The 25006-nt window shown below is 35.3% G+C and overlaps 2 protein-coding genes across 37 annotated transcripts in view; one reads left to right on the top strand and one right to left on the bottom strand.

The window, feature by feature from the left end:
- The window catches only part of LOC123535799 (uncharacterized), a 401923-nt gene that overhangs the window by 187589 nt on the left and 189328 nt on the right, over positions 1-25006 (top strand). The gene's annotated exons all lie outside the window — the stretch shown is intronic.
- LOC123536539 (cell surface glycoprotein 1-like) overlaps positions 1-25006 on the bottom strand; it is a 353687-nt gene that overhangs the window by 256495 nt on the left and 72186 nt on the right. The window lies entirely within an intron of this gene.

The raw sequence follows: 25006 nt of genomic DNA, 5'->3' as shown, positions 1-25006 counted from the left end.
GTATATCATCCAATGAACATCACTACTGAAAATTCGCATAGGTCATGCATAAGATCTACTCTTTGATCAAGTATCAGACATGATGTATTGACATTAATCAAACTTTTATTTTGTGTGTGTCTTTATAGTACTGTTTATATATATATATTGATTATGAAGTAGGTAGCAGATTGTCCAATATCTTTTCTAAAATGTTTAGATGTTTGAATTTCATCCGTAAACATAGTACACGCTTTTACATTCACATGGTCTAGTAAAGTCTGGTTTTAAGGAGGTTATACACACGCAAGAGGCCTAATTTAACAAAGAGAGTACTGAAAAAGTAATCGATTGACAGAGTGGGAACGGGAGAGGTTATTGTCCAAGGTAATGTGCACTGTTGCTTTTCTCCTACTTTGTTGCCAGTTGAGCGTTCGCTTCGAGTGCGGGAGGTCATGGGTTCGATCCCCGGCCGCGTCATACCAAAGACGTAAAAAATGGTACTAGTAGCTTCCTCGCTTGGCGCTCAGCATTAGGAGGATAGTGCTAGGACTGGTCAGCCCGGTGTCAGTATAATGTCACAAATGTGACCGGGTGGGGTATCATGCCACGTGTCTACGGCATGATATTCCAGTGAGGCAGCACTATAAAGTTCGGCATTGTATTCACTGCTACAAGTAGACACCGTCGTTTATATGACTGAAACATTGTTGAAAAAGACGTTAAACCCAAACACACACACACACACACACACACACACACACACACACACATACTTTGTTGCCACAAGATCAAAAATAGTAATATTTTAGAATATTTTCCATATTATCGAGGTAAAAGCTATTATCTACATTGTATGTATGGTCTACAGAATCTTGGCAGATATTGGTAATGGATTTTTAAAAACATGCAAATACGTGTTAACTATGTGCATTATTTCTTGAAATCTATGTGTTTATTTGATTTTTGCTGAATCTAAGGAAGACAGTCTCCGACTGGCTTGCAAATCGTCCAAACACTGGCATCTGCTAGCGAAAGTAGTAACATGGGTATATTACTTGCTTCCCTCCCCTGTATGAATAGGTAACATATAGGAATGATATATTTTGATATTACATGAGCTCGTGAAAGAACTCCGAGATTTTTTGTTAGCGCAAAACTCTCCAAAAATCATAATAAAATTGGAGTTGATAAAACTTTTAAGGTTACACAAACAGACAACAAGAGAAAGCAGATTGTAATAAAATTTATTTGTAAGCACACAAAACCGTAGCAACTCAGAATTTTACAGTGCAATTAAAAGTAATGTATCCATTCTGTTGACATTCTGCAGACAGATTCGAAAATGACAAGTATTGCACAGTATCACACCATTATCAAAAGTAAACACCAGCCTGCCAATCTGAAGTAAATTTCAACAAAGTCCAAATCAGATGAAAGCGAATCATGTCAAATAATGATAAAATTTGGTAGATCAAACTCTGGATTTGTCAACATCTATTGGAGGCGGCGTTTTTGATGTTACTATCAATCCTGAAGATTTGCACAAGAAGTGAAACCGGTTCAGTTTTTCTACATTTGTTACTGGACAGAACCTGAATAAACCGAATATGTAATCTAGGAATCGCCTTCACTTTCTTTCTTTCCCTGCACTTATATACAATTCAGGGTGTGTATTATTATTATCATTACATACCACATTTATACAGCACCCTTTTCTTATAAAAACACGTTCAGAAGTGTTGTACATAAAACATCTATATAGTTATGATAATGTACACATAAAAATGGTAATTAAACTATTATAAAGTGAATTTAAAATTACATTATAGTATAGAAATAGAATAAATCAAAGTTAAACATATTAAACCCCCAATTACAACAACAACAACAACAAAATTGTGAAATATACACAAATTACAAAACATTGAATCACAATTTAAAATATACTGTCTCACTAGTGTTCTTGATTTGGCAGTCAAGTACCTGCATTACTTCACCAGATAATAAGTAAAATTAGTTTTGCAAAAGTTGTATGAAATTAATGCTCCTTTAGCGCTTTTTTTTTATTTTCAAAGTCTTGTACTCTCTTATGCCAAATGGAAGGGCATTCCATGAAGCTGCTGTATATGTATATCAAGCAGAATCGAAACTAATCTTATTTGGTTAATGGACTTGTTATGGAATGCGCACGCTCATTTTTACTGTTAGGCACTTTGCCACAACTGGTCTGGTATATAATGTAATTAGTTTGTATAAATTCATATTTATACTGCACGAAGTACAATATTTTGTTTAAAGAATATAACCAGTAAAACAAGTTATCGATTATGAGCAACAGAACTCATGTTGACTGAAACTGAAATACTTTTAACCTGCAGGAAAAAGGTAGAAAATATTTCAAATACAGGACTTTTGCAACGTAAGTATGATCGAACTGCAGTTCTTTCTTTTTAGTCTGAATACAATCTTGCTTTTCATCACAATAACCTAAGTAGTAAACATGTACTTAGATAATTAAGAATAGAAAGAAGATTATCAACTGAATTTTGAAATTGTTCGCTCTGAAGAAATGTGAAATATACAAAATATAAGATAAACAACCACCTTTTAAGATATACTTCGTAGCCGTTTTTCTTTATGACTAAAACTAATTGTGAGCTTACATGCAAATTCTATTCATGTCGTAAGATTGCACCTCAGGTTTTCTTCCGCCATTAAAAATGACCAGTCGTTGATTTTTAGAGGAATATTATATCTAATGAACCTGTTATATCAACATGAAGACTGGATCTAACGCGCCTTATTTCACCGTCTGTTTCATTCAGTACTAATTTTGAATAAAACTAACAGGCTTATTTTAATAAGATTGAATTCAAGTTTCAAATATATACCTTTATGACATCTTTTGAATATTTAATTACCAAAGCATATTAAATATAAATAAACATCAAATAACTTTTTTATTTTAAAACTCATTTATTCACTATTTACTAAAAATGGAATAACATTACAGTTTTGTTCACAAATTGAGACAGACATCATAATCAGACAAAGTACAATAATATAAGTCTAGCACGGTTAAAGATAAATATGAAATAACCTCGCTATCAGTCATGAACCGGCAATGTCTATCGGCTATGCAGGAATACAGATAGACCAAACATCAACAGATACAACTCTAACGCACCACATACTGTACAAACTCATAACGCACCAGGAAAACTCATAACGCACTACCGACTTCGCAACTGTCGACGGACACCGCTACTAGTAGTAATCATGGAAATCATACAAACAAAAATGCCATTGGCGTAGTAAACAATGAACAATACGCCTCAGATAAGCGTATGTGACTTTCTAGAATATACATTTTGAAAGCGTTCTATCAATCCTATTTTTCTCAAACCTGTTAACAATTTTAATAGTTGTCAGTATTTTGGTAAAAAGGTATCGCCTTCCATGAATTTCCAATATCATCAAATAATCCTATCTTATTACGGAAATATGAGAGATTGTTATTTCCTTTTTCTGTTTAAACACAATACATTAAAATAGTTGGACGTATTACATATTTACTTTCTTATAAAAGAAGTATGAGGGACTTTTATTTATGTTCTTTCCGTTTAAAACACAAGTTTCCATATCAACATAGTAAGACGTGTAACATATTTAGTATTGAATGTTTAACTGTTTACTTTTTAAACTGAGAAGTATACAAATCTCCTCTGATAAAATTTCATGGCAGATTCTGGCACATATTTATATATATCGCCATAAAATTGTTTGACCCTAACATAACAGACAATTTTTCAATATCATAATAATCATATTATCCATGCATTGTTGTTCGGAATAAGTTGAGACATTTCATATCATATATCGTTATACACAAGTAAGGGTAATAAAAAGTTTCTCATTTTCAATGATTGAGTACAATTTGAACAGGTATTTGCTCTGGATGAATGTTGTGAAAACAGTCGGTTTTGAGCCGTATAGGGGCTACACCAGCTGTAAAATTTACCAGTGCACCGTGACGTCATCCTGGGCAGCGATATTTAAGATAAGCTTTTGTCTCACATTAGCTTTTGTCTCATAAATTTGCTTACACATTCTGCATTTCCTTAGCTTGTTTACAATTCCTCACAATTTCCCATAATAACATTTCCATTTATTTTACCTAGCATGTTGATAGACCACTTAAGTACTTTGTATTTTTTCGAGTACCAATCGTCCACGACTGCTCATAAGGGTCTAACAGTTCATTTATTTTTATTCACTGCTACGCCAAACTGCTATAAAATGTCTCACCTCTCTACTCTGTATTGCTGTCATACCAGAACATTGACAGTTACCCCATCTGATAGTGCTCCAAATGATAGAATCTCGCAGTTTTGAGAAAATAACGGTATTGAATAGCAGGCAACCAAAGCTTTTATGTTTTGAATTTGAATGTTCAAGTGCATCGTCAGCTAATCTTGCGACATTTTTATTAATTATCTTATAATCTCAGAAGTTCCGTAAGCAGAAGACCTAAATATATTTTATAATTTATTGGTTAAATCTTGTCAGATTCGACTTTAATTTTTTATGAGGAACGTGTCACTGACTTTAGTCTGGCATATGTAGCCTTTGACTGTTTATATAGTCATAATATTCTGATCACACCACCCTTGAGAAGTTCTCAAATTATCTGATGTTCACCCTCATTTTCGCTATGTAAAATAACATAGAATTATATTATATAACTGTATTAGCATGTGCAGACTTACTGTTAGTTACTGTTAGATTTACCATAAAAATATTAGAAACATCGACTTTTCGACTTTCTTTCGTGTATGTTAACCGTGGCATAGGTATTCCATTCTATATTTGGTTTCATAATCAATCAAAATGTTCATACTTCTAATGTACGGAGGGGCACCTGGGGTCTTCCTCCACCATCAAAGCTGGAATGTCGCCATATGACCTAAAATTATGTCGGTGCGACGTTAAACCCAACAAAAAAAAATTCTGTTTGGCAGCAAGGTGTTCTGTCAGAAACACAAACAAATTTAGTGCTCTTATTTTGTACTAGAAAATGCGATACAATATGAACAAATAACGGTAAATAATTGTCTGTAACGGTTTGAGATCGTACACATTTGCAATTTTTCAGAATGCATGTATGGCATCTGGCTCCAAATATCAGGTATCCTATGATATAAGTTGGTATTTGCAATCATTGTATAATTCCCTATAAGCTATACCTACACAGAACATGGATTCGAATGGCGTGTAATCGAGATGATTGCGTACAAATCAAATGAAAATAAATAAATGAATATTATTTGCTAACAAGTTCAGGTACGTTTCTATTGTTGAAAACATTTTACATACGACAGTTATGATTTAGGGATAGATGCACCCGAATACAAAACTAAATGTTGCTGAGCGATCCTCATGCTTTTGCGATGTACCTTTTGTATTCAGTCTGTTGCTATAATTTGATGTTTCAACATAAAACTCTTTCCATACATAAAATTTATATCGAAAGCAAAGGTCAAGATTTTGAAACCTATTATATGTGTGTATGTACACATTCAGTGCAGTGGAGTTGCGATTTCAGGAGGCTGTGTTATTGGAACATAGCTTTTGTTTTATTTGATGTTGATCATTGTGAGGCTTTTTGTTTTGTTTTTTAACACTCTTCTGAAAATTTAGATCGATTGTTTGTATGCTACCATTTTACTTTTATTCATAGTAAAGGCGTAGATGTAAGGCAGTTAAAAGCAGAAAATTACATTCCATTAGGCCACACCAAATTAAAAAGTTGTTCATCGGATTCGCCGCTCAGATATTTTCAGAAACACAAAGCAAATATTTTTTGTATTTGTTTTACGCTTGCGCTCGCCCCATTGAAAAATTTCAAGGTAAAATTTGTTGGTGCGCTACTTTTTACGGACGTAATAGTGTACAAATGCTTATAATTCCAGCCTCAGATTGTTCTAAAATGGACTTTAATCACAATCAATACATTTCGTCTATAATATATCCGGACACTTATATTTAGTTGCTTTAAAGTTATTTCACCTTATGCTGTTACACCATTTTCTTGCGATGTTTATCAAATTGAGTAGCTACAAAAATCGAACTTATTTCATTGAAATTTGGATGAAAACACACACTTATTTAATTGATAACATCAATCTACATTATTTTGGTAACTTAAAGTGTAAATACATATTGGTGCATGTCACTTCTCTGTTTTCTGCCAAAATGATCATTTTTATGGGGTATGGAATTTACATTACGAGTTGTTTTCAGACCAATTTAGATCTTCAACTTTTTCAATCATCGAGTAAAATAATGTTAATGCACGTTAATCTCCATTTCAGACCTTAGTTGAGACTTTCTTTCAACATATTTAATCCGTTGAGAAAGTTTAAAGTTAGAGCTGTCCTAAAACAGAAAGCTCGACTTCTCAGTGCTCGACTCTGAATTTGAGCTTTGCCAGTAAAAGTGGCATAATAATCAATAGCTTTGAAAGTAACAGAGATACTGGATGTTATGTAAAATTTAACCAAAATTTTCCAAGTTAAAAAGTGGGATAACTCTGTCAAAATTCAAACAGAATTATGGGGATTGTTTCTCCTGGTGTAGACTTTGAGAGTAAAGAACTATTTTAAGTTTCAAGTCAAAGGCTTTTATGGTAACAGAAAAAATTGACTTTATCAAAAACTTCGAAAATCGGAAAAAGTCCAGCTAAAAATGCTACATTTTCATAGCAGTAAATATTCAAGTCACATATATATTTCATGATTATTGTTTAAGGTTATGCATTGTTGTATATTACATATTTTCTAACAGAATTCATTATTAGATTATACTGTACTGTATGCCAATGTTATGACCTTTTCCCACAAGTTCGCTTTGTTGTGCATCTGCAGGTCAAGATGTACCCAAACCAAAATGTACCCATGTTTTACCAATCCCTGGTGAATTATTTCTAATATAAAATGGCTTTACATTCTATTTTAAGGTTTTTATTTGTTAATTGAGAGCGAAAACGAGACAAATATATTTCTTCGCTCTTCGCTCGCTCCTGATTTACTTAAAAACAAAAACAAATATTTAAATTATTTTTTCGCTCGCCGCTTCAATTTATTTTCAGAAAAAATCCGGTGAACAACTTTTCAGTTTGGTGTGGCCTTACATACTCGATAAAATATATTTCAAACGCTCATTACAGGGGTGATTTGCAAATATAAAATGCAAACACATTATATATTGCTGTATCAATTAAAATGTACTAAATGCCAAAGAACAGTTTTTAAACATGCGTTGCTAAAAAGGGTTCTCGTTTATTTTGCAACATTTGACATGTTAAAATATTGATAATTAGTTCTTGCGTACAGGAATACATATTGCTCGTAATTGCGCGAAAACTTGAGGGAAAATGTCATATGTTGGTGTTATAACAGGACCCTTTCAGACAGGATTTGAACCTACTTTGATCTAAGTCTCCGTGATTCGGGTCTTCTCTTATAACATTGTATCATATCAAAAGTAAGAAGATATTACGTCTCAAACAGAGCTTATTATTTAACAGAGACAAAGTTATGTAACGAAGGCCAATGATTATATAAAGGGTGAATTCATCCACTTATATATTTAGCTCTTCTTTTCAATAAACAATAAACACTTACCAATAAGTATTTGGCATTTATTGTTTTAACAATTAGCATTTATCATTGCCAATTACCGTTAAAAAGTCAATATTTGTCATTCATGAAATATTTGGTAAATAGCATTTTGCGTTAACAATTTAGCATGTATCATTTGGCAATTATATCATGGCGCATCGGCCTTTCATAGACATATAGCATTTTGTATGTAGCATTTAGAATAAAGTATTTGGCAATTATCATTAAGTTATTGGCATTTAGCATTAAGTAATTGGCATTTAACATTTTATATTTGCTATTTTGCATTTAAAAATTAGCATGGTGTCGCGACATTCCATTGTTATGTAAGTAATTTTGTTTTCAAAACATTTAGCATTATGTGTTTGGCATTTGGCATTTATATTTGATATTAAGCAATTTACAGTTAGCGTTGGACACCGGATTTCCATAGATACGTGTTTATGAACATTAGCACCACTTTGGTAGAACCACCCTATACACACTGAATGTTTTACTCCCATTATGGCATCGCTAAGAAAAGTCCAGTCATACACAACGCATTATTTGTTGAGCGTATTGTGAATGTTAAGCGGAAATGCTATTATGCTATTTTTTTCTGCTCTGGCATTGTTGAACAAACACAGAATGCCATGAAACATTGCGGCTGCAATCAACTAAAGAAAAATTCAGTTGTTTTCACTGAGTATTATAATACTCAATATTTGGTATTCTCAAGTCGAATTTATAACATTGACGATTGTAATGTAATACCTAGGTTTATAATTTTCTATTTTGGTATTTCTTTCGGATAATTAAGATTTTAACTGTACATTTCAAAAGTCAGACGATACTTGTCAACTTTGCAGTAGCTTCGGGTTGTAAAACATTCGTTAATATCCAAGTTTAATTACCAGGTGGACAGGAAGTGAAATAATGTGTCTGCTGTGTTTTCCTGTATAACACTTTATAAACTCAATATACTCTGTGATCAGGGAGAGGCTGACCAAGTGGCGGGCTAAGGGTCTTGTTCCCGCTCTCAAGAGCTGAAACTTAATAAGCTTTGTTAAGAGCTAGTTTGAAATATATTTATAATTAAGAAATGTTGTTAAATAGATCAGTAAACAGAACTGTTTTAAAAGACTTATTGAACATTGATTATATTCATGAAATTAGACTGAACATTTATAAGTTACTGTGCATTGCTCTTCGTAGAAAATAAATGTTAGAACTGTTGTAATGTGTTGTGTTCAAGACAACCTTCAGGTACACAGACCAAGTGTTACATTACAAGCACTTTTATGGCGCCGCAGACCAGGATGCCGAATTTACTCCGATTATTACAATGCATTGACGACTAAAATTAACGATTTGTTCCGAGTAATTACGGATCAATACGATCGTTTTACGTGCTATTTACGAGGTATTTACAAGCTGTTGCGAGTGAATTACGGAATATCGTGATTCACCAAAGGCTTTACATGTACATTACGATTTGTTTACGAGTTGTTACGAGTAGTTGCTTGTTAGATACGAGTTCTTACGAATATCATGTTTTTGCAATTTAAATTTGCACGGAGGCGAGCGTGCTCTCCTCTTCTTATTGACTGCCTTCTTTTTAGGTGGCATTGTTGATGATATGATTGAGGTACTCGTAAAGTACTCGTAAAGTGCCCGTAAGTGATCGTAAGAAATTTTTGACATGTCAAAAATATTACCTCTGCGTTCACGATTGCTTGCGATCGTCTGCGAGTAGTGCCGAGCTATTTACGACTACTGACGAGCTATTTACGATTGCGTGCGACTGTCTATGAGTTGGCAAATCGTAAGGAATGGTAAGATAAAATCGTAGATGTAAAGGGGGTATTATACCCCCTTCACATCTACGATTTTTTCTCAGTTGGCAAATCGTTAGGAATCGTAAGAAAAAATCATAGATGTGAAGGGGGTATATATAAAAAAATCGGACAAAGAAAATAATAGCTCTTTTCTTCAATCTTCTACGCAGTGATCTCCCTTACCAAAGGGTAGAGATTTCTGAAGTTGAAGGGAAGCAACTCCTGCGTGCAGTTCGACTTTTCTTAAAAACACTGCCCCAGTCAGAATAAGAAAGGTCATATTTGGAAAGTTATTACTTCGTACTAGTAACAGGAAGAGCTTGGTATATTGGGTTAAAAGCTATAATTCCCTCCACCTTTTTTACACACACACCTATTTCAGCTGGATTCTTACTTGAAAATGCGCATATTTTCACTTTAAATGTTTCATCTATCAAATGAAACTTTAAATTGTTAATACCAACCGTATTTAAACCCTCTCTAACTAATGTAAAATGTAAAAGTGTTTGTAGTCTGTACAGGCGCACGAAATGGTGTCATATATTATGGAACACCCTGAAACTTTGTTGTACGAGTATGACAGCACACCATATCACTAGGCACCATTTACTGTTATTTCAGAGTTTAAATAAAATCACCTTTTTATGTCAAACTAAATGCTCATCCTGGAACAGAAAGTAAAGACGACAAAATACCACTTATGAAATACATAAAACGTGCTCCTGTATTGCCCGTCCGTCAATCGTTAACTTATACTTGTTGAAACGTATTTTTCAGCTGAAATCAAGCAAGTTGTACTGTATATGTTGAACCATAATATCACGGTAATTTTATTGAATAGGCAAGATTCCATATAACCGTCAGAGATATGGCCTTTTATCTTGTTTTTGACAACGCAGCACTTTAATTCTTCAAAAAAAATCAACTATTGTTACACAGTAAATATACAACAAAAGGGCGTGTTCCATTTTGTATTCGCTGAAACACTTAGATTCCTTTGTGGATGGCAGAGCTGTTCAAGGCATAATGGTAAGGTCAAGTGAGAGGCAAAGGAAAGTTACGACCTTCTTGTTTCTGTTTGAAAAAATAAACCAAAAATGATAAAAAACGTGTTCTTCAATCTTTTCCAACTTTTCATTTATTGTTTGTTGTGTAGTTGTATAGCTGACTTGTTTCTTCCTCCAACTGGCGTGTCATCGGTCTTCCTCCGCTGTGTCAACAACCTCCATCCGGTGTGTCACCGGAGGGGACTTGTTTTAAATGATTCTTTTATTTTCACCTTCATTACAGCGGGGTGGACGTGTTTTGTGAGTTGCTGTTTTTAGGCGAGAAAAATGTAAGCTGCGGTTCAAAATGGCGTCATTTGTTTACTTTCTGATATAACAGAGGACACATTTTGCAGTGGTAAGTGTGTTTATTATTTACGAATTTTCAAACGGTAACGCCCAGGCGGTGGCCATATAATTTATCTTCACTCGGCGTTTGGTCTGACTTGTTTATCTTGTTTTTAAAAAAGTTATAGAAGGTATTGTAACAGCTTATTGTGACGAAAAAATCGTAACCGTGCATGAAAATGTGATTGCTGTACAAAACGAGCACTTTACGGGATGTTTATTGATTTTGACGTATACATAAATATATACACTGTAATTGTTTTATGTGGGAGTTTTTAACTGGGCATTACCATTTGAAAATTCGTAAATAATAAACACACTTATCACTGCAAAATGTGCCCTCTGTTATATCAGAAAGTAAACAAATGACGCCATTTTGAACTATCATTTCTTCCAGGTGTGTCGTTAATTGCTGCTCGGCTGTAACACTGCAAAGGGAAGACAAATGGTCACCGTTGCATTTGTGATGATGGAATGCTTGGAATATGTAGGCATTATCTATGCGAGTGTTTGATGGGCGGCCGGAGGAAAAGTTAATATGATTCCTCATTGTCTGGTTGAAGCATGGTATATGGCATGATTTTCTCGTGAACAACATAACATTAATACAAGGTAACATATAATATTTGATACCACTTTGTAAGTGTCTGCTGTCTATAAACATGTTAACATATAATATGTACTTGAAAAGAGTAGTATAATTGTGCACACTTTAGCGTTCGGTTTGATATATAACATAAAATTATACTGTATATGTTTACCGTTTAATATTAAAGATAAATACTATTTCAGAAAATGTGATTTTACACAATAATCTCAGAATGACGACCCTATAATCTCCTTAGGATATTTCCAATTACAGCTGTACCAGTGTCTTTGCATATGTTTGCATTTCTCACCGATAGCAAGATTTCAGCAGTCAACCTTTTGTGGTAGATGTATATTTCTAGACAGAAAGAAAGCTGAAGGGGACATAGTAATGTCAGTGAAAGACGAAATTAGTGCCATTTTGAGCATTTTATGTAAGAAATGACCATAACCCCATGGCCGTTATAAATGAATAGTCATTTTTGCGGAACGCAGCCTCCCAAAGCAATACCCCACGGCAGCGTATTAGACAACAATGACAGAACTAACACATTTAGAACCACATTTCTTTATTTATTTTTTAATAAACATAAAGGTTAATGTGGCATTATGCGCATCTTAATGCACATAGTGTATTTTTGGCGAATGTTTTATAAATGCAATTTTCGGTTGCTGTGCATTTAAATGTGTTAAATTAACGATAATGCCGCATAAGTATTTGAAGTTGATGCCTACTACCCCCTTCACATCTACGATTTTTCTAACGATTTGTGACGGATTGCACAAAATCGTAAAACTTAACCAATTCCCCACATTTACGAGCTATTTAAGAGCTGTTTACGATCAAATTGCGATTTATTCCGAGTTATTACAATGCATTGACGACTAAAATTAACGATTTGTTCCGAGTAATTACGGATCAATACGATCGTTTTACGTGCTATTTACGAGGTATTTACAAGCTGTTGCGAGTGAATTACGGAATATCGTGATTCACCAAAGGCTTTACATGTACATTACGATTTGTTTACGAGTTGTTACGAGTAGTTGCTTGTTAGATACGAGTTCTTACGAATATCATGTTTTTGCAATTTAAATTTGCACGGAGGCGAGCGTGCTCTCCTCTTCTTATTGACTGCCTTCTTTTTAGGTGGCATTGTTGATGATATGATTGAGGTACTCGTAAAGTACTCGTAAAGTGCCCGTAAGTGATCGTAAGAAATTTTTGACATGTCAAAAATATTACCTCTGCGTTCACGATTGCTTGCGATCGTCTGCGAGTAGTGCCGAGCTATTTACGACTACTGACGAGCTATTTACGATTGCGTGCGACTGTCTATGAGTTGGCAAATCGTAAGGAATGGTAAGATAAAATCGTAGATGTAAAGGGGGTATTATACCCCCTTCACATCTACGATTTTTTCTCAGTTGGCAAATCGTTAGGAATCGTAAGAAAAAATCATAGATGTGAAGGGGGTATATATAAAAAAATCGGACAAAGAAAATAATAGCTCTTTTCTTCAATCTTCTACGCAGTGATCTCCCTTACCTAAGGTAGAGATTTCTGAAGTTGAAGGGAAGCAACTCCTGCGTGCAGTTCGACTTTTCTTAAAAACACTGCCCCAGTCAGAATAAGAAAGGTCATATTTGGAAAGTTATTACTTCGTACTAGTAACAGGAAGAGCTTGGTATATTGGGTTAAAAGCTATAATTCCCTCCACCTTTTTTACACACACACCTATTTCAGCTGGATTCTTACTTGAAAAATGCGCATATTTTCACTTTAAATGTTTCATCTATCAAATGAAACTTTAAATTGTTAATACCAACCGTATTTAAACCCTCTCTAACTAATGTAAAATGTAAAAGTGTTTGTAGTCTGTACAGGCGCACGAAATGGTGTCATATATTATGGAACACCCTGAAACTTTGTTGTACGAGTATGACAGCACACCATATCACTAGGCACCATTTACTGTTATTTCAGAGTTTAAATAAAATCACCTTTTTATGTCAAACTAAATGCTCATCCTGGAACAGAAAGTAAAGACGACAAAATACCACTTATGAAATACATAAAACGTGCTCCTGTATTGCCCGTCCGTCAATCGTTAACTTATACTTGTTGAAACGTATTTTTCAGCTGAAATCAAGCAAGTTGTACTGTATATGTTGAACCATAATATCACGGTAATTTTATTGAACAGGCAAGATTCCATATAACCGTCAGAGATATGGCCTTTTAACTTGTTTTCGACAACGCAGCACTTTAATTCTTCAAAAAAAATCAACTATTGTTACACAGTAAATATACAACAAAAGGGCGTGTTCCATTTTGTATTCGCTGAAACACTTAGATTCCTTTGTGGATGGCAGAGCTGTTCAAGGCATAATGGTAAGGTCAAGTGAGAGGCAAAGGAAAGTTACGACCTTCTTGCTTCTATTTGATAAAATATACCAAAAATAATAAAAAAAACGTGTTATAAAAAGGCAGTAAAGCTTTCATAAAAGGAACAAATACAGTCCCTGGTTCGCAGAATGTTCAAGAATTAGTTCCCCATGGCTGGATCCTAGAAGTACATTTTACGAACTGAGGGTTGTCCGTTTCTTGATACATCACCGTAATATATTTTACAGCTTCCACCGCGACCAAATGTAATAGATTGAATGTTGTAGGCCGCGAAGACAAATTGCATTGTATTGGTAATGTGCCGCGGTGGTTTGTGTGAATTTCGGAGTATCGCCGCGATTTTCAAGTAAAGAGAACGACTGGATGAATACTGCGTGAGGGACGTTTCAAATCTGGCAACGCTTAGCAACGCCGTGCTTTCCTTAAAATCAGAGGCGTAACCGCTGTGATATGACTAGTAGTAAAAAATCACTGAAATTTTAAATGTGATACCTCTTCTCATTTTTTTTACTTTAGGAAACGGTTTGGACCATGTAACAGCAACGGGATTGTAGGTACTGTAGTGGGAGTTGCATTAACGGATACTGCTCTTGCAATTGTCCAGTATAACGTATGCTTATTTCTGAACGTAAAAAAAAATCTTCATTTATTGTTTTTATCTATACGTATCGTTTCTATTCCTATTCGGCAATTTCCGTGCAGTTACGTATTCGTCGTATGCTATTTCGGTATCCTTCGGCCATAACAGAAACATATTTGAGCCGCACCATGAGAAAACCAACATAGTGCATTTGCGACCAGCATGGAGACAATCGGCATTTTCCAGTCGATTATGTATTCTCCGAATGCGATTTCGGCTTTCTACGGTTGTCGTAAAAATGAGCCGCACCATGAGAAAACCAACATAGTGCGTTTGCGACCAGCATGGATCCAGACCAGCCTGCGCATCCGCGCAGTTTCTCTAATTGCAATAGGCTTTGAAGGCGAACAGCATTGATCCTGACTAGACTGCGCGGATGCGCAGGCTGGTCTGGATCCATGTTGGTCGCAAACGCACTATGTTGGTTTTCACATGGTGCGGCTCATTTTTACAACAACAGTAGAAAGCCGAAATCGCATTCGAAGAATACATAATCGACCGGAAAATGCTGATTGTCATTTCATGTCCACTTACTTAATTTCAGTTCAAGTTGAAGAAAGCCGAAGGTCCTGTTGCCAATTACCTATAATTATAAAATAAAAAACTATCTGTTGCTGCCTTGATATTAATATAGCAGTTCATATTTTTATGCGTAATATACATATAATCACAGGAGTCTGAAATTCTATCAATAAGACCATAGAAGTCTATATTTATAAAAAAAAAAAATACCCCCCTATATATAAAAAAAACCCACCAGGAATGAAACGTCAAAAACCAGGGGTCGCCTAAAAATACGAACAGAACGCAGTGTGACCGCAATATAGCGAGCGTGCTAAAGAAAGAGCACAAAAATACACCTACCACACTCGACGGTCTTTGGATTCAACACACTTAACGGGAGTAATCAGACATTTTCTGCAGTGTTTGACACATTTTCAGCTGTCGCCGAAGCCATTCGCTGACGTCACAACAATGGCAATAATTAATGCGCCGGGGTAAATATAAAATATTTGTTTTATGCTTTAAAAATTCTATTTCCATAACATTAGTGTTAGAATATTTTTCTGCTTATATCAGTGTATAATATGCAATTCAATTCTTTTGCATTACAAAATAATCAGGTAAATTTACATGGGAAAACTCGCAAGGGGACGTTACTCTCCCATGTGTTTACGTTACAACATAGCGGGAAATTTGAATTTCATTTGTAGTTCAAACTTTCAGTTGTCGTTGAAAAATGGCTTTTCAGATTAATGCAGCAATATGATAATGCTTGTTATGTATTTTTTGTTTAGTAATTATGTATAGAATTCCACAAAGGACTCCCTAAGTTGCTGCCGCTAAGTACCCCGTTCATCTCGGAAGTTCAAGTTGCCGGATCCGGTAGTGCCACTTAAAGTTGAGCTATTCTGCCACGTCCAAAGTTTCGTCATGGCTTTTTGTGAGGAGCCAATTGTCCCATTTTCGGCATCACACGTGCTGCCCTCCATCTAAATAGAATATCGTAAACTGATTTCTACTTTTTGTGAGGTACCAAATGTCTCATTTTCGGCAACACAAGTGTTGCCTTCCACCTAAATAGAATTTTATAAATTGATTTTTAGTTTTTTTAACTGATCAGACCCGGATCTAGAAATATCTGACAGGGGCACCAGTTCAGAACGCAGGCGTCACCCGCGTCGCGAGACGCATAGCGCCGAACGTTGGTAGTGTGCCCGTCACCCCGTGTAAGGGATGTCAGGAGTATTACCCTAGAAATGTTTGAACTATATTTAAAAAATTGTGGTCTCTGGTGCATTTCGCAATGTTTTTTTCTTAAGATTTCGGGCAATGGTGGCGGGGTCCGTACGGTGGGGGAAATAACTACGAAAAAGAGGGAAAAATGCGTCTTGAAATCAATATTTTTATAAAGTTCTACGTTACACATAGAAAATAAAATTTTCTAAAAGCACATTGTCTCATGTTTTAATGGAACAGTTTTCATTATCATGTACATCAAGAAAGGACATCTAAAATATTATGTTATGTTCTGCTCTGTTCTGTTCTAAGGTATATTTGCAGGTTTTTTTTACCAGGAGGGGGCCAGACCTGTGACTTGGAAAAAAAAATCGGTCGGTATTTGGGCATAGGGGAATAAAAACCTAATGTAAAATCAATATTTTGGGGGAACTGCATGACTGAAAAGAAATTCAGCCACCCCCTCTCCCTATACTGACAGTATGCCTACCGTTCATAAGCGGCCCTAAGGCTTTGAAATGCCTCGTGATTTTAAATTTCGATATGGAAGGCAGACGCGATTCTTCATTTCAAGGACAGACGGTATCAAATACAAAGGCAGATGCGATAACTTTTAGGAATGTAAATTTACAGCAAACTTTCATGATGCATGTAACTTATCATTTTACCTGTCACTGTCACGTGTTTAGTAAAAAGAAGACAAGATTATAGAAAGTAAAAACATGACTCTTTGTTCCTAGTGAATAGACAACAAACTACACACTGACTCATTTTTTATGTTTTTAATTGTTTTCATAAACATATTTAACGCATCGTTGTGCAGATACTGATTAAAAATGGCTTATTTATATGAATGTGTAAAAGGGTTTGCTAAGATATTTTAGAAAAAGATATGTACTAAACAATAACACTGTAGACATTTTCAACTGCACGGAGGTGTATTTCCACGGTAAGCTTAAAAAGATTTCATAGAAAAAGTACGACTTCCTTTTGCTGAATATTCTGTGAAAATACTACTGTCACAATAAAAGAGATCGTTACTGAAGAGGCAAGATATTTTTATATAAAATGTGTGCACCTTTCATTAGGTTATGATGTGCTCTAAAAATCTGCGCTGAATTACTTATTGTTTTGTTTTTTTACCTTTGCCCTTACCCTTCTTACTACACGTTGAACAAAACCATGTACTACTAGTTTTTCTTAAAAAAGCCTCATTTCCTGTTAAACCTACACACACATAATGGAACCATTTGTTACATTTATCACAGCCGATACTCGACTGTTCTGGATCAGACGGCTCTTCCTCACAAACTGTGTCACATACAGAACAAATAAAAGCACCTTCGACAACAGTATCCGTTTTTTTTCTTTTACTCTGACGTTCCCCTAAAGCTTGAATTTTCGTTCGTAATGCCTGCTTTTTCTTCCTTGGAATTTGTCGTTTAAACTGTTGCAGTGCATCCACAATTGTAAGCCTAACAAAATGTTCAGTTACAGATTTAAAGAGCTCAGCGACTAAATCTAAAAATAGTTCATCCTCTAAGCTGTCTTCATCGTCAGCATTAAACAGGCCAATCCATTGTGAAAATAAATTATTGTTACTGTCCACGGCTGCTCTGCAATAGTTATGAAGGCTATCTAGATGTAAATGGATATGTTCCGTAGTTAAAAGAGACTGTAATAATTTGTTCATATCTTTGAAAAATACGAATACTTCATCATTCACAATTGTAAGTCCATGTGATTTGTTTTGTTTCGATGCGATTTCTATCATTGACGGATCGTTCGGGTCAACATTGTCTTCTTTTGTTTGAAGTTGTTTCAGCATTTTTTCCTTCTTATAGCTTAATCTGCGCGTTAGTTTACTAGATTTACTTGTACTTCCGAGATTTCGATCAACAGAGGCCCTTAATCTGTGTCTTATCTTATGGACACAAACACCAGATATGTAGCGGAGTTTCGCGTTAGCCGCATCTGATATTTGTTCAGTATTACTTTTTGACGGTAATGACTCTGTCTGTTTTGACAGAACAGATTCCGTTTTCTTTTGTACTTTTTTATCAAATAACCAAAATGAAAGTTTTGAGGAAAACTTGTTCTGAGCCTTTGTTATATTTTTTTCATTAAACAACCCCTTGATAGCTTTTAAGTGTTGTTTGCTGACTAAGAACTCATTTAAAGTTTTATACGTTTGGACCCAGCTCTTGTTTGTGTCTTGACCATCCGAGAAGCAAGTATCCACTTTAAAGTTCAAATACTCCAAATGATATTTAAACTGTTCAGATGCAATCAGTTCTGGTGTCAAAATAGATATAAACTCTGTTGATTGGTTTAAGTCAATAAATTCGTTTATATCAAATGGGCAATTCGAACGTGGTAATTCCTCGGCTGTCTGCTCACTATCATTGTCACTGTCCATAGGTGAACTGCGAGTTCCACTTGATTCAGGCAGCACAGTTGTAACACTTTCATCTATCATGATTTTATTACAGCAAGACAAATCGTCAGTTAATGCTTTAAACGACTTTTTATAAAAGGAATACACAGAATCTGGGTGTTTCATAGTGGCAGCATCTATATTAAAATTATAAATCCTCAATCCTTTTTTACTAACAGCTCTTCCAACTGCCACACCCATTTGCCCTGGTGCGAAAAATGTTGAGCAATCCACTTCAACATTTTCTATAGTTTGTCCCTGTGCACGGTGAACTGTCATCGCAAAACTTAACACAATAGGTATCTGAGTGCGCGATGCTAATGCTTTGTTTAGGCTTGCGTCAAAAATTTCAAATTTTTCAGGTTTTAGTTCGTGTAATTTTCCATCGAAGTTAATCACAGGCGGGGAACCATCTTCAAGTTTGTGCACAAACCCTCGCTGTCCATTAAATAGCCGACCACCTAAGTTTTTAACTAAGATGACAGGAGCACCTTCTTTCAATAACAATGTTTTTGGGACTGCAGCGCCAAAGAGAAGATTTTTATTTCCTGAAAAAGAGTGAAAATTTCATAATAACTAAAGTCACAGCATGCGAGATCATTTTTGGCACATTCTGAATTCATTTTGGTCATGTTTGAGGAAAACACGTGCACGTATTTCGTTCGCTGCAAATTTGCTTACCTCAATTTAACAGCTACAACATTAAAAAAAAAAACAAAATACAACATCTCGAAAAATCGGAAATACTGATTCTGTGTCTAAACTGGGTGTTGACACTTGAATTATGACAGACATATATTCAGGTGAAACTTGATGTTTTTGTAGTTCAGAAGATTTATAACACGTGTGTCTAAAATCCTTTCTTACAGGGAAATTTTCTTCAGCAGACGCTACTTATAAAGAGCGCCCAAAACGAGGCAACAATATTGTACGTCTGAAGTTCTTGATATGAAAGAGGAAATAAATTTAAGAAACTATTTTTCGATGTGTCTTAGCGCGGCTGTAATGTGGCGGTGAATAATGTTTGCGCAGTTTTCTATGACGGCGATGCGGGAATACTAAGGCACTAAAAAAGTGAAATTCATGTTCTCGGGGAGCGCGGTGAGTGGTGGGGAGTAATGTAGACTGATGCACACCTATAAGCGTTTCGTCGCCATCCACCAATATTTTTATAGCCAATACCTTAAATAGTTTTGAAGTTGTGCTGCAGACACAAAATATAAAGGACCTATTTGACTTTTAAGTTCTTGAACTTGACCAATCGTGCGCTTCGCACATTGTCTCGTTGCCAACTACCTATATGCCAAACTTCAATAGTTATTGTGTTATTCGCTTGACACGAAATCTGACGGACGGACAGACGCACGTGCCGCCACATAATACGTCTGTTTTCCAAAACGAACGTATAAAAGGCTGCTCTCTAACTGACAATGTCTCTTTAAAGTTATAAATGTCAAACTGACATTTCTAAAAGACAATAAATATAAAATCACCTTCGTCATTTGCTCTGAAAACATGAACATTTCCCTCCAAAGCGTCAAGCATCTGCTCATTTACAAAACGAACATCAAAGTTAGTTCCATATAGTCTGCTTATTTGATCGTCAGGTGCTTCCAACCTTTCATTCAAACTCCGCAGCAACTGTATTGTTTCTGGTGATGGCGATCCGTCACATAATTCCCGAACGGCTACTGCCAAGTCTTTTTTCTGTCTGTCTTATTACCTGTGGAAAAGCAGTCAGAGACTTTTAAGTTCACAGCACCGTCATACATACTTATAAACAGATAAATATCAAAATTGTATATTATAACATTGCATTGCACTGTGTTGTATATCAAATTATAATGTTAATTAACTGGATTTCCGTCACCACCATAGTACCTCTTAAAGATTGAACAAATAGCCGCATCAATGTCTGCATTATTTTTCACTACTTGGATAAATCTGTGAAAATTGAAGCAAATCACTTCAGACCTCGTGCAAAATAGTGTAAACAATTCAGTAAGTGTATATGTTTACATACAATGTATGTATGTAAGGCCGTAATAAAATATTGTAACGCGACCAAAAGTTTTTTTTGTGTGAGTAGGTAGGTATATAATATTATTACATACTCGTTTCTATTCCCCGTTAAGTTACACTGGTACCGGAAACGTCAATATTTTTTCCATACACAGACGCCTGAATTTCATATCTGGTGCGTGACGTAATTCCGTGTGTGTTGTTGCACTATTTTTTTCTATTTAGTTCAGTATTGTCAGTCTTATTTAAGCTATTGAACATTTTTATGATATTCACATTATGTTTATACGCGTAGATACATATGTAATAAAAAGGTTATTATCTTTGCATCGGGAAATACGCACTCGTTCTTCAGCGGAAGAATATTGCGCTCCTAAAGTCTGATGGCAGCGCTGGACAATTTCAATTACTTCTTGAGTCACAGTTGAGAAATGGTCAAAAATCACTTGATGTCCATCAGAGACGGTGGGACCCAAAAGTTATAAGTATTTGTCTCGGAATACTACTGCGCTCGCCGCAGGCGTACAAGACATTGCAAGATTCTGAACTTCTTATTTTACCGTCAAGAAGGACATTGCAGTATTACAAAAATGTTGTCAAGCAAAAGCCTGGATTCAATCTTGATAATCTTAATTGGATGAAAAAACAAGCCGATTCTAAAAGTATATCACAGTTTGGTTTTCATGGTGGATTGCTTATAGACGAAATGACGATACAGGACGACCTGGTCATTACTAAACATGGTGACAGTTGGAACATAGTTGGTATGGTTGATATGGGGCCAACAAATAACAACATACGGGTTTTGACAGGCGGTAAAAAGAAAGTACAAATGGCAACTCAAGCCTTACAGTATGTCTTTCACGGATTCACTGGATTCAGGTAATAGGATTCAGATGTTATACATCTGCTAAGGGTATAACGATATATCGAAATTTCCTGTATCACGATACATTAGTTGGCGATACTCATATCATTGGCCTGTCTCATGATACAGAAATGATACAGTGAAAAGTAGAAACATTGAAAGCTTTCATACAAAGAGTGTTAAAGAAAGAAACTAAACAAATGTATTATATATAACACTTCCTTTAACTTTTAAAGCAAAATTTCAAGTACTTTCCAAGTGTAGATGCATTCACTTTTTTGGCTTTTTCACACAAACGCATACTTACGGTACTCAGTTTGTATCGCGATATGTACCATATCGTTGCATCTGTATCGCGATATGTGTTTTATCGTGAGGCTAGTGTATCGTTACACTCCTAAAATGTTGAATCCCTTGGGATACGTTGGTGCATCTACCAATCCCTCGGGATTCTGTAAATGTTATTAAATTCCCAAGATGTTATTACAGGAAACAATGTTAGTTTAACCAAAAAAAAACAACAAAAAATGTTACAAGAAAAAAAAATGGGCAACAAACATTTTACTACCTTTGCACTGATAAATATGTTCACGAAATACCTCCTCGTCATAATTCATGCATAATTCTCAAAATAAAGCTGATAATCTACTTTTACAAACTTCGGTCTTGGCAAATGTTATTCAAAGTTTGCCGCAAAACTATTTAATCCCGCAGATGACACATCTTGTCACATATGGGCCAATACTATATGAGCCGCGCCATGGGAAAACCAACATAGTGCATTCGCGACCAGCATGGATCAATCCGCGCAGTCTGGTCAGGATCCATGCTGTTGCTAACGGTTTCTTATTGCAATAGGCTTTGAAAGTGAACAACATGGAACCATGCTGGTCGCAAACACACTATGTTAGTTTTCTCATGACGCGGCTCATTTATTATGTATTTTGTCACTTTATCTTATTCGAGCTGTTACGGCCCTATAAATTTACGTCCGAACTGCTATTTTTTGTTTTAATTTACTTTAACTACTAAATCCGATTTCAGCCATATCAAATGTGGAAGTAGAGAAGTAGTACCGATTATAACTTGACATAACTGCAAATGCAGTACGTTAGTTCAAACATGTATAATAGTATACGCTTGAATGGCTCTATATCTCGGGCTAATAGTTTTGATTAAAAACCGGCAATCCATTTAACAATAGTTGTTTTTGCATGACATTACAAACATTTTTTTTAAGTTTTACTTTTTTCAGTTTTACTTAAAACCAAGCAGACTTGTACTGAACATTAGACCGGTCAATAGCATATAAAACATTAGTGTTTTCAATATGACTGTTAATATTGTTAACTGCCAACCGAGGCAGAGCCAAGGGTGATAAAAATTCTCCGAATGTTTGTAAGATTATTATCCTACAAAAAGCCGAGAGCTTATAAGAATCTTTCACTGGTTGTAGGTAAAGATGGAAATATCCGGCAAAAGGGCAACGGTTTAGGCGGTAACGAGGTTCCTGTCGAGTTACCCCCTAAACAGTTACCCGAGTGCCGGAAATTCCCATCTTTACCCGCTGCTAGTGACTGATTCTATTTCTTGCATGCCTTGTTCTTCAATTTGTAGAAAATATACTTCGTTTTTCTTATTAAGGCTCTTTTTTGTTAGAGTAGCGTATGAATTTACGCATCCATTCATAGATTATAGCACGTGAGTTTTTTTAGGAAAATTCCTGTCCGGCATGCAGGAAATTAGTTTTAGTATACATGCACCCCTCAAAATAAAATATTTTGTAATCACCAGTTTTATTTAAAAATTTAAAAAATATAGAAACAGACAGACTGCAGTATGTTTAAAGAGAATGTAAAAATAACTAAAATTACATTTTGTGATACGAAAGTTTTGTAACGAAAATAAAATTAAGGTATAATGACACAAAATATCATTCGATTCCCTATATAAATCGTCGGTCCATAGTTGTGTTATTGGCAGGTCTATATGACTTATGGATAATATTTCAGGCTCCTTTAATTGAACTTCTTGGATGTAGTCTAAATCATTATTACTATTTACAGGTGGCCTGTAGTATATTTTGGATCATCTACAGCCACTGCCCATGAATTGTATTCAACCTTTTGGGAATGTGTCGACAAACTTGATGAATTTGGCTTTGTCGTTGACTATGTAATGCTTGAAGGTGAATCCACAAATAGAGCTTTCCTTAATATGCTCATGCCATCTTCAAGAGAAAACAAGTTCATTTTCCCTGATGTTTTCTTTCATGAACACTCCATATGCGCCATTAATTCAAGATGTACTGCATCTGCTTAAAAAGATCAGAAATAACTTGGAGTCTAGCTCCTCTGATAACAGTTCAAAGGCTGGAAGATACCTTGTTTTAAACGGTATTCCAGTTCTTTGGGAGCATTGGCAAGAATGTTTCAAGTTTAATTTCCAAGGTGGGTTCTCCATTCATAGAAAGCTTACCGAGGAACACATGGTTTTGACTCCAGCTTCGAACATGAGAAATCATTTAGCGATTCAAGTGCTGGACAAAGACATACTGTTCCTCATGAAAAGTTATCAGAGTACGCTCCAAGACCCGGAGAGAATTTCTTCATCTCTGTCTTTGTTGGAAAAAACCGCTGAAATAACAAATATATTTTGTGATAATAACAGAGCCATATCAAGTGTATCAGATGAGAGATTAAAAACTTTGGAAACAGTTTTAGACTTTTTTAATTCTTGGGAAACAGAAATCAAATTTTCCAAATCTTATATTGTGAAAAAAAACTTGATGACAGAAGAAACCAGAGATGACCTGAATTCCTCTTTATCAGGATTTTTATCTCTTTGTCATTTCCATGTTAAAGGTGGGAATTCCATAAATCCTGGTTATTTGAATTCGGACCTTATCGAAAACTTCTTTTGTCAACAAAGAGGTATTAGGATTGGCTTAAATACGAACCCCACATTATTGCAATATGGTCCGTCAAAGACAGCAATAATATTAGGTCAACACAGTATCAGCAATAAAGCTAACTCTGGTACAAGCACGGCTTTATACACTGCCTATAAACCATGACCATTGAATCCACAGAGAAACAAGAGTGAGAAACGATGTGGCATTCGAATATAATGCTCTGAATAGAAAATATATAGAGTTATCGTAGTGAATTTTGATTTGAAAATGTTGCGGGCTCGGTGTGATTGAGTCTGTTCATGGACGGTAGTGAAAGTGCAAGCCCTGTAGCCCGGGTCGAGCAGAACTCAACATTTACACATGTTACAAGTACTAGAATGTAATTTAAAGACATCAGCAGATGTATTCATACGACGGTGCACATGGAACCTTCAATGATGTACATGAAAAGTGGGTCTGGTATTATCACAAATACAGCGGCGTCTGTTATTATCAGAAATTAAAAGTGGAAA

The sequence above is a fragment of the Mercenaria mercenaria genome, chromosome 17, assembly GCF_021730395.1.
Source record: "Mercenaria mercenaria strain notata chromosome 17, MADL_Memer_1, whole genome shotgun sequence".
NCBI classification, from domain to species: Eukaryota; Metazoa; Mollusca; class Bivalvia; order Venerida; family Veneridae; genus Mercenaria; species Mercenaria mercenaria.
Note: the sequence above shows the minus strand (reverse complement) of the source record. Positions and strands in the feature narration are given on the sequence as shown.